General features: G+C 39.7%; 1 protein-coding gene across 2 annotated transcripts in view; it reads right to left on the reverse strand.

Annotated features, from left to right (window-relative positions):
* The window catches only part of KDM1A (lysine demethylase 1A), a 75,270-nt gene that overhangs the window by 16,106 nt on the left and 47,164 nt on the right, over positions 1-12,000 (reverse strand). The gene's annotated exons all lie outside the window — the stretch shown is intronic.

The following is a 12,000-nucleotide window of genomic DNA, read 5'->3' on the forward strand; positions in this document are numbered from 1 at the left end:
GTCCCAAAGCATACTGTATCTGCAACTCCATTGTTAAATTTATGGCAGCAGCAAGAAAAGGAAAAGGCATATTTAGGGCAAGCATCTCTTGCCATATCTTAGTATCAAATGGGAAATGGGATTAAAAACAAGAAATTTCTAAAAAATAAATAAAAACAAAAAGTTTCTGTTGGTAGCCAATTTAAAATTGCTTAATAAAAAAATAGAAACCAAAACACTGAGTAAATCCTACTAAGCACTACAACCCAGGGTGGGGTTATCTTTTATTGAGATAACTGACCACGAACAAGATCATCACAACAAGAGCCTACCATATCAAAAACTCCTTCATTTTTGTCCTTCACAATTAAACAAGACAGGTTCCTAGAACTAGTCTCTGTCCTTTCACCAATGCATCACAGAAGTAAGTTTATGAGATGAAAAATTATGTAACTAAAAGATCTGCTCCCAAAAAGAAAGGACTACAATTCTCCTTTGGAACTAAAGATATGATAAGACAGTATAATTAGTTCAATCAAAAACATATTTTCAAAGCATCAAGTTCTAAGAGACTGAACATGCAAAATCTAAAAAAAAGTAAGTCAGAGTCTATCCCTTAGTCTAAGAAACATAAATCTTTCATTCTGTGTTGAGAAATAAGAGAATCAAACATTTGGTGCTGGGTGCCATTATCTATTAGGTGGTCCCTAAGACTTGAATTAATCACAGCTGATCCACCTGCAACTCCAGAGTCAAGGACAAGTAGCATCCCTTCCTGCTCTGGTAACACAACTGTAAAGAGCTGATGAAAGAAACTCATCAGGAATTTTATCTACCTTGTCATCAGTTATTTTTTATCATTGATGTGATGGTCATATACAGAGTGGCTCAAAGCAATGCTGAAATTTTACTTTGTCTAATTAATTCATACAATGATGCTAAAAAAAAAAAAAGATGATTCTAAACAAATTGCTCCTTTTCAATGAAAGCTGAACACAAATGCAACATGCATGGCTGTTTTTCCTGCATACAAACATGGTATTTCTATATGTAGCCTCTAAAATACCTAACAAGAGGATGCTATAGCAGCCAAGAGGAGCCAGGTCACATATGCCTCTAAAATAGGGCAGAAGGTGCTGATAAACAAATGTACAAAATAATACAGATTAAAGCTCTTGCAGTGCAAACTGGATGGCCTGCTTTAGACAAGCTTTAATCTTTACAGCTAGGGTGACAGTCACATAAGGAAGTTCATACTAAAAATGTATGCAGCACTCAGGCTCAGGAACCGGGGTCCAGGGTGCAGTAGGAGAAATATTTAAAGGGACACTGTCAAGGTTAGAGGGACCAAATTTACCATTTGTTTCTTTCCTGTTTGCTGAACAGCCCACTTGATTCATGACAGTTTCCCCTTGAACCCACCCACACCACCTCCCTCCCCTCAAAAACCCTGACATTTTAACATGCGCTTTCAATGACAAGAACTCAAATGGCACCAGCCCAACATACAGGCGCAACTCTACAACAACAAACCAGTATGAATGTATGATGGGAAGGGTCTTTGGGAGGGAAAGATTTAAGTTTCAAGCTTTTAATGAGTTACTGTAAACAGTGAGGAAAATGACTTAAAAAATCATGAAAAAATACCTTGACAGTGTCCTTTTAACCAGTGCAGCAGAGAGAGAAATAAACTGTAAATAACAGCCCAACAGCCATGTCAAGTTTCGTTTTTGATAGCAGTAAAATCAAGGCTTAACACACAGCATGACAGAAGCATTCTGTTAGCTCAGAAGCTGCAACCACCAGAGAAATAAGAAACAAAACTGTACAGAAATCAAAATGGGAACGTCAAGGCACAGAAATGGACAAAAGAAAGGCAGTTTGAGCAGGGAGTTGGAGGATGTGGGGGTGTTGTGGGGCTAGTGGTAAAGGGAGATAGGGTCAGGGAACAGTGAGGAGTAAAGCAAAACTTTAGAAAGAAGGGAGGGGTCACAAAACAGTAATAAAAACCACCATACAATCAAACCAAAAGACCACTACCACATCTGACTGGCACTAGAAGACAGGACTGCATCTCCTGTACACCACCCTGACTCAAGACGCTGCTTCACAGAAGGGTAAGAAGCACAGCGTCAGCCTTCTCTGCCTAGTTAACAAGTAAGGGAATGTTGCCAGTAAGACCAGGATAATTCTGAAACCTGGGTTGTTTGTATGTTGTTTGATTTTTTTCAATTAATGTAAAAAAATTTCACTTTGAAACTAAATATTTGAAAACAGTAAATAAAATATTTGTCCATTAGAAAATCAATACTAACTGGAAGAAAATAAAAATATGCTTCTGATACATTTAAATACTAAGTCTGTGTCTAAAATTAAGCTAGCTGAGTATTTTCTAGTTCACAATGACACTTAAACAATGAAAGAAACAAACTAGCATCTCCTAAGTGTCCTGTTTCAGGTTATTCTGTCCCCTTGATATTTTGTTCCATTATATTAATTATGGAAAGAATTTGAGGGGCTGGAGTGATATTACAGTGGGGCTCTTGCCTTGCATGTGGCTGACCTAGGTTCAATCCCCAGCATCCCATATGGACCCCTCCTAAGCCCGCCAGGAATATTCCTGGAGCAGCCAGTTGTGGCCTCTCCTCCAAAAATCTTATGGAAAGAAGTTGAAATATTGGCAACTGCTAAGGAAGTTGGATAATTTTAGTCTCACCTTACCATTATTCTAGGTTCTTAAACTGCATCCTGAGATAAGGAACTCAGCAAATGAGTACATAAAATCAAGCACTGTATTAGATAACTGAATTCCTCTATTACAACACAGCCAGAACATGTAATAGCAAATTAAGAAGCAGTTTTAGGGTTTTGTTTTTTTTTTGGGGGGGGTGGAAAAACTTTTAAACAGTGTCTTATAAAGGATCAAGTAAAAGATTACCATCTGAAATAGATTTTAGCTATAAATTTTCTGGAGAATTCAATCCTCACTACTCTAATGGGAATGATCCTGACTGTATTAGTCCTGTAGATTACAAAGCATAAAAGAACACAGCCTATGTATCTACCACATGCAGAATAAATTTAGGGAAAACCCAACAACTTTCTGGACAAGATTCCTGATGCCAAAAAAAGTCACCTCAAAAAAGGAGGTCTTCTTAGTTATAGACATCTATCTGGTTGCACCCTATCATTACAAGCCCTTTCAACCTTCAAACGAATTATCCAGTCTGCTTAATATCTCTAGCAGCAGAGAAAACGAAGGTGAGTTTAGGAAGGGTGCGAGGTACAAAAAGTTCTGAAATTCTGTTAGTGAAATTGTCCTGAAATATTGGCCAAACTGGACAATAAAGGCCAGAGTCAATTTCTACTGCTCCTTTTCTACACAATTCCAGATTTATTGTAAAAAATAGAAATGTAAGGCTGGAAAGATAGCATGAAGATAGGGCATTTTGCCTTACATGCAGAAGGACAGTGGTTCAAATCTCGGCATCCCATATGCCCCCCCACCCCCAGCCTGCCAGGAGCGATTTTTGAGTGTAGAACCAGGAGTAACCCCTGAGCGCTGCTGGGTGTGACCCCAAAACAAAAACAAAAATAATAGAAATGTAAGATTAGTTCCTTTGGTAAGACTTGGAAAAGAAATTCATAACTGAAGAGTCTAATTCAAATTCCCATATAACTACAGTAAATAATATATTTATATTGCAAAGGGAAATATAAGGATGCCAGATATATCCTCTAAGAAATATTCGATGTGATCCTATGAATGGAAACTGTTAGCCCTCCCTCCCTTCATTTATTTACTTATTTGTGGCCTCCCAAAAAGTGATCAGGAGACTAGGGCCCTGTGGGTAATTCTTAGCTAACTAGGCCAGCGATTTCATGTGAGGGTCAAGACTGATGCTGCTCATGCCCTGCAGCCAGGGATTACATAATACACCAGAAACCACTCAGGAGCCTCCAGGGCCGTGTTGAGCGGTCCCCTATGATACTCAGAGGAGGCAAGGTGGTGCTGGGGTCAAATGAGTCAGTCACATGCAAGCAAAGTGCCTTAACCCCTGTACAATCAGGTGTGCTCCCCACTCCATTTCAGAACTGATATGGTATTTTAAAGGAGATAAAAGACTTCCTGGAACTAGTATCAAGGCTCTATAATAGAAAGCATACATTTTGCTCACTCCAGCTGTTTCTAGCACACAGAAGTCCTCAGTAAACACTTGCTGAAAAAATTAATACAGTTTAAGAGAAGCAAGGTTGTATTATAACTATATTTGAGAGTAAACATTTTGTAATGTCAGGATCATTAAAGGGATGTTTCATAAAAAGCATATTCACAAAAAGCATAAATGGACAATTATGACTTTAAAAGATAAAAGCAAGCTACCTTAAAGACACTAAGGATGTTTCCACATAGGAAGATAAAGCAGAAAAGGTCAACAGGCCTTTTATCAAAAGAATAAAGAGACCTAAACACAATTCGATATGAATACAAAAGCTAAGAGTTTTTGAGTTATGCTGGGTAGTGAGTATATCCAGTTACCCATTCTTAAGAGAGACTTCCTCCTCCCCTCTTCCTTGTAAAACATTCTTCCTCTTAAGGGTTGAACCATTCAAAAGAAAAAAATTCCACAGTGAGTCTCTGGATCTCACTGAGTAACATCTTTCTCTCTAAAGGAGACCACAGACCTTGTAATACACAATATTCCAGCACTGAAAGAACTTAATTGAGATATCTTGACCCAACAGCCCAAACCAAAACCAGACTCTAATACCCTTGAGTTCTGGCTGGTGTACAGGAGATGCAAAAAACATTTAATTACTTCCCCATTTCCCCAACCAATCCATGTTTCCCGTGTCCTCCCTGATGACTTCCCAAATAAAAGTACCCTGCTTCACAACAGTCTCCATTTAAAGCTCATTTTAACACTATCTTATAATGAATGGAAGACTCCATCATCAACCTAAGGACAGCTGCCAAATTAGCTCTGATTATTTGTATAAGTTTGAAAGACACTATAAGGATAGCCCCACATTAGAACCCCAAAGGGAAGCTCTCTTACTAGTCATCCAGAGCCAAAAAATAAGCTTCTACCATCAAAACAAACACAGAAGCCCAATATTCCAATTGCCTAAGGACCAGAGAACAGAAAAAGTTAAATCTTTCAGGGAATCTTGTGATTTAAACAAATAAAGTAATAACGAACTGCTATGATTTCCTTTCTTGTAACACAAAAATAGCTGGGTATGGTGATATATTCTTAAGAAAGCATTACAAATATGTCTGTAAGCTTAAGTCAATTGCTGACCTTATACAGGATGAGAGAATTTTCACTAGCAAAAGAACTATCAAACCACTTTCTTTCCTGCTAAGGCTCATCCATAAAAATGGAAAACACACCACTTAATTCAGTGATCTATTTTATTTTTTAAATTGTTTAGTTTTAGGGCCACACGCATCAACTTAGGGGGGTTATCCCTGACTTTGTGCTCAGAAATTACTCCTGGAGGGTCCGGAGAGATAGCATGGAGGTAAAGCATTTGCCTTGCATGCAAAAGGTCAGTGGTTCGAATGCCAGGAGTAATGACTGAGCACTGCTGGGTGTGACCCAAAAACCAAAAAAAAAGGAAAGGAAAAGAAAGGAAAGGGGGGGCCAGGCGGTGGCGCTGGAGGTAAGGTGCCTGCCTTGCCTGCGCTAGCCTAGGACGGACCGAGGTTCGATCCCCCGGCGTCCCATATGGTCCCCCAAGAAGCCAGGAGCAACTTCTGAGCACATAGCCAGGAGTAACCCCTGAGCGTCACAGGGTGTGGCCCAAAAAACCAAAAAAAAAAAAAAAAAAAAAAAAAAAAAGAAAGGAAAGGGAAGGGGAGAGGAGGGGAGGGAGAGGGAGGGAGGGGAAAAGGAGGGGAGGGGAGGGGAGGGGAGGGGAGGGAAAAGAAAAGAAAAGAAAAGAAAAGAAAAGAAAAGAAAAGAAAAGAAAAGAAAAGAAAAGAAAAGAAAAGAAAAGAAAAGAAAAGAAATTACTCTTAGCAGGCTCAGGGGACCATATGGGATGTCAGGGGTTGAATGCTTGGTCAGCCACATGCAAGGCAAATGCCTTATCCACTGTACTATTGATCCAGCCCAATTCAGTAATTTTTTTTTAACAGAAAAATGATTGATTTAGTCAGTTTCACTCTTGGGCAGTTTTTCAACTCCTTATAGTAATTATTGGCAAAGTTTGAGGCATTAATTCAGCTGATCAATCACACAAACAGGTAAGTTGTAAACACTAATCCCTACTTTCCCTGAAAGATCAGCCAAGTATAGAAGAACAAGTACAGGAATTTTAGCTTGAAAACCAAGCAATGGATTTTGGTTCTAGAACTTGATAAGAATTATTTTAGGCGAATGTATGTCTGAGCTTTAGATTCTGACCCTGCAAAATAGGAAAATGAAAAAGTGATCTACCTACTGACTAAGTCATGTTAGTAAAGTAAATATAAGAGTAAATTATATTGGGGCTGGAGAGAAAGCACAGTGATAAGGCGTTTGCCTTGCATGCAGAAGGACGGTGGTTTGAATCCCGGCATCCTATATGGTCCCCTGAGCCTGCGGTGCTCAGGGGCTACTCCTGGCTGTCTGCTCAGAAATAGCTCCTGGCAGGCACAGAGGACCATATGGGACACCGGGATTCGAACCAACCACCTTTGGTCCTGGATCGGCTGCTTGCAAGGCAAAGGCCGCTGTGCTATCTCTCTGGGCCTAGTTGTGTATTTTTACTTGAAGCTATAGAACTAGAAATGAAAAGACAAGAGAAATGTTAGCATATTGCCAAGTAATACAGCAGGTAAGGCACTTGTCTTGTGTATGGTCCACCTAGGTTTGATCTCCAGCACCCCATATGATTTGCCAGCATAGAGCCAGGAGTAAGCACTAAGCACCACAAAACAAATTCCAAAAACAATATATAAACAAGAAAAGGCATAGTTGTTTTTGGTTTCAGTTTTGGTTTTTGGGTCATACCCGGTGGTACTCAGGGGTTACTCCTGGCAGGATTGGGGGACCATATGGAATGCCGGGATTCGAACCATTGTTGGTCCTGGATCAGCTGCATGCAAGGCAAATACCCTACTGCTGTGCTACCTCTCCGGCCCCAAGAAAAGACATGCTAACCTGACTTCTTTCTTTGGGGAGAGAATTGGGTTTGGCTCACATCCAGTTAGTTGCAAGTTATGAGTAACCCACTCATGGCTCTGCACTCATGAATTATTCCTGGTGAGCTTGGGGAACCAAATAATTACTGTAGATAACCTGAAAGACAAATTCAAATTTCACTAAGAAAAATATACAAACAGGGCCGGAGAGATAGCACAGCGGTAGGGCATTTGCCTTGCATGCGGCCAACCTGGGGAGGGACCTGGTTTGATTCCTGGCATCCCATATGATCCCCCAGCTTGCCAGAGGCAATTTCTGAGTGCAGGGCCAGGAGCAACCCTTTAGCACCGCTGGATGTGACCCAAAAACCAATCAATAAATTAAGTTAAAAAAAAGAAAAATACAAACAAAATGTTTTTTCTATGTACATATATGCTGAAGTTAGATGCCACCTAACAATTATTTAATACTATGCATTCAAAGAGATGGAATTCAGAAAATAACATACCAAAACATAAATTAATATGAATTAGAACTCTACTTCCTTAACTGAGAAAAGTCTTGCTATAAAAAATTAACGCTTAAACTAACAATTTAAATCGTGTAGTTTTGGGGGCCAGAGCAATGGCACAATAAGTAGGGTATTTGTTATTTGAGCCCAACCCAGTTTCGATCCCTGGCATCCCATGTGGTCCCCCAAGCCTACCAGAAGTGATTTCTTCGTGCAGAGCAGGAAGTAAGCCCTGAATTTCGCCAGGTGTGGTCCAAAATCCAAAATATAAATAAATAAATAAATAAATAAATAAATAAATAAATAAATAAAGTGTTTTTTTTTTTTTACATTCTGACACAAAAACTATCTCATCTCCTATGCTCATGGAATAGTGGGTAGTTGCAGGTCTTAAGAATAATACTGTACATTAAAGTAGGTTAAAGTTCATCTTAAACTGAGAAACTATCTGTATATCTTTACTATAAAAGAAACCTTCCTTTATTTTTATTCTTAAAGACTAACTATACCCTACATTCAAAATATTTAAAATAAAAAGTTTCACTGAACCCCATTACTTCATGAAGACTATAATACCAACATCAGAGGTCTTGCTCTCTCCATTAAATTATACATCAATGATTTTTGATGCAAGTTTAGGAACTGCTGGTGATCCAAGAAATTTCCTGGTAGTCCACACAAAAGTTATAGCCATTTAATTGAGAGTAGTTTTCAACACTCTGTTCACAGGTGCAAAAGGATTGAAAACTGGGGTCGGAGAGATAGCTTGGAGGTAGGGCATTTGTCTTGCATGCAGAAAGACGGTGGTTCGAATCCCGGCATCCCATATGGTCCCCCGAGCCTGCAAGGAACGCTTTCTGAGCGTAGAACCAGGAGTAACCCCTGAGTACTGCCAGGTGTGACCCCCCACCCTACCCCCCCCCCAAAAAAAAAGAGTTGAAAATCTACTGCTCTCTGTTTCTGCCTATTTACCTAAAATATTTATTTGGTTATGTCTCTTACCCTGCTCTTGATTCTTCAGAGTCATAAGCTAGGGTACCTGAGGCCATATAATTGAATGTGAGGGTCACAAAAAATCTGTTAACAGTTACAAAGTTTATAAATACAGTGATCAAAAATCCATTACTGCTTGGGCTGGAGAGTTAGCACAGTGATAGGGCATTTCCCTTACACATGACCAGGGACAGACTGGATTCAATTCCCGGCATCCTATATGGTCTCCAGAGCCTGCTAGAAGCAAAATCTGAGTGCAAAGCCAGGAGTAATCTCTGAGCACTGCCAGGTGTGGCCAAAAAACAAACAAACAAACAAATTCCTTACTAGTGAATCCAATGCATTTCTGGAAAAGGTCGCAAATGGAAAACGCTTATGAAGCCCTGTTCTATGATAGCTCAATAAAGTAAGGTGCTCATCTTGCAAGCAATCAACCTGGATTCAATTCCTAGCATCTCACATGGTCCCCCAAACGCTGCTAAAAGTGATCCTTGAGTGCAGTCAGGAGTAAGCCTTAAGCATCACCAGCTGTGGTGACCTCCCACACCCCTCACCAAAAACTAAAACTAAAAATAGCACTGCTCTAATGTCCCAGTTTAACAATTGTTCTAGAAGCAAGATCTTACACCCTAACTTTTAGTTTTACCATTATGCTAACATCAGTATAACCTTATCCTTCTTCAGTCACCCTAGATTTAAACCTTCTGTTCCAAGGCCTTTCTACATGCTCAAGTATTAAATCACTTTCAAAAATGTTCTCCTTACACCCAAAGCTCTCCTCACTCTTGCTCTAACTTCTTCCAAAACTATCCCTGAGTTTTTCCATAGTTATTAACTCTCTCTAGAGTTTAGTACAGCTGTATTAAATCTGTATTTCTGGTATAACTTATATATATATAGTTAGTTTTTGGGGGGAGGTGGGATTTCTGGGAGGAAAATATTATATTTTAATGTCATATATTATTCCTGATACTGCAGTTTACAGATAGCTTGAATTCACTAAAAGTCCCTTGAAAGCTTAAATTCTTCATGTCCTGAGAACAATATCTGATGTGGCCAATGCTTAAAAAACATTCATTTACTGTAATTTGTTTCCAAAAATAAAAAAAAAAAAAAAACCAAAAAACTCATTCTGGATGACTAGATGAAACAATACTTGTGAAAAAAATAAAAAGTCCATTATATTATTCTACTTTGGTTACTGAAATTTTTCATTAAAACAAAACAAAACTGGGGCCAGGCAGTGGCGCTAAAGGTAAGGTGCCTGCCTTGCCTGCGCTAACCTTGGACGGACCGCGGTTCGATCCCCCGGTGTCCCATATGGTCCCCCAAGCCAGGAGCAACTTCTGAGCACATAGCCAGGAGTAACCCCTGAGCGTTACCGGGTGTGGCCCAAAAACCAAAAAAAAAACAAAACAAAACAAAACAAAACTAAAAAGCAAGCAAACAAACAAACAAAAACCCCTAAAACACCCATAACTTGAGTTAGGCTATGGAAATAACTCGAAAAAGTACATAAGGCCCCAAGTTGATTCTTTCACATTCCCCATACTCCAGCTATGTATCCCTGATTGCCCCCAGATGGCCTCTGGCCTCCCAGAGCACCACTGGGGAGGATCCTCATAAAAAATTGGAGCAAAAAATTATTGTGGAACCAGAAAGATAGTACAGTGGGTAAGGTGCTGCTTGCCTTGCAGATGGCTAACCAGGGTTCGAACCCTAGCACTCCAAATCATCCCCCGAGTCTGCCAGGAGTGATCCCTCAGCACAAATCCAGGAGTAACCTCTAAGCACTGCCAGGTGTGGCCCCCACCCCTCCAAAATAAATTACTTGTGTACAAGTTTCACAAGACTCTGGAGTCTCAAATGGCAAGTCCTGACATTTTGGTATAGAACAATAAGAGTAATAAAAAGCATACTCTGAAAAGTTTATCTTCATAAACCTAAAGGCAGATAGGAATAGAAAAGGACATCCAATAGCTAACACAAAATTCAAGCTAAGATTCTATTCACTTTCAACAATAAACTGTCAGTAAAAAAAGAAATTTTGGGGCCGGGCGGTGGCGCTAAAGGTAAGGTGCCTGCCTTGCCAGTGCTAGCCTTGGACGGACCGCGGTTCGATCCCCCGGTGTCCCATATGGTCCCCCAAGCCAGGAGCAACTTCTGAGCACATAGCCAGGAGTAACCCCTGAGCGTTACCGGGTGTGGCCCAAAAACCAAAAAAAAAAAGAAATTTTCCTTATTTAAATATTAAAAAATATAATATACGGGGCCAGAGAGATAACATGAAGGTAGGGCGTTTGCCTTGCATGCAGAAGGACGGTGGTTCGAATCCCAGCATCCCATATGGTCCACTGAGCCTGCCAGGAGCGATTTCTGAGCATAGAGCCAGGAGTAGCCCCCAAGATCTAGGTGTGGCCCAAAAACAAACAAAAAAACACAATATGCTTATATTCTATGAACCATAAGTTATTTTACTCTGATCTAGCAGGGAAGTTTAACTTAAACTGTCTAGAAAATTTTATATTTTCACCACCCCTAACAATCAGTACTTTAGAGCTGGAATAATAATACATGGATAAGGGCATTTGCTTTGTATGCATCCAACCCAGATTCAGCATTCCATGAGTGATTTCCCTGAGTCTATCAGGAGCAATTCCTGAGTGCAAAGCTAGAAGTAAGCCCTGAACACTGCCAGGTATGACCCCAAAACCAAATAAATAATAATAATAATAATAATAATAATAATAATAAAATCAGACCTCTATTGTCTAAGCCTATTATTATGTATTTATGTCCCTATCCCTCTCTCACACCAAACATCACTTCAGGGGCCAATGTAGATAGCTCAAAAGACCGGTGTTTTATGTGCAGGAGACAGGGTTCAATCCCTGGTACATAATCACTGCCAGAATCAACCATGAGCACCATCAGGTATGGCTCAATAACAAAAAGCCTCACTTCCATGTTACTGCCATACTGTAAATACAAAAAGCCCCTATGTGTTCTGGTCAATAATCCTATGACCTATCTAAGCCCCTGGCTAGTATCACTTTGCTTTTCATTCATCAAACTTGATTCTACATACAAAATTCAAAAAGTCATATAGAGTACAAGAAGGACATAGAAGCACAATACCAAGGAATGAAGGTGTCAGTTTCACAGCTCTCTTGGAGTAAATGGCCATAGCCAAATCCAAATAAAAGTTCAGCTCCTCCTTCATTAAATGTCTTAAAGGAAATGCCTAAGCAGGCATGTAAATTTGCACCTAAGTATTATGATCACTCTTTTTAGTTCAGAGATAAAAAAAAATCAGAAAAAGTCACAACATTTCTGCTCCCAGTTCATATTTCTATTTATGTGTACATTCATCTATCCACT

Source organism: Suncus etruscus, chromosome 6 (genome assembly GCF_024139225.1).
Source record: "Suncus etruscus isolate mSunEtr1 chromosome 6, mSunEtr1.pri.cur, whole genome shotgun sequence".
NCBI lineage: Eukaryota > Metazoa > Chordata > Mammalia > Eulipotyphla > Soricidae > Suncus > Suncus etruscus.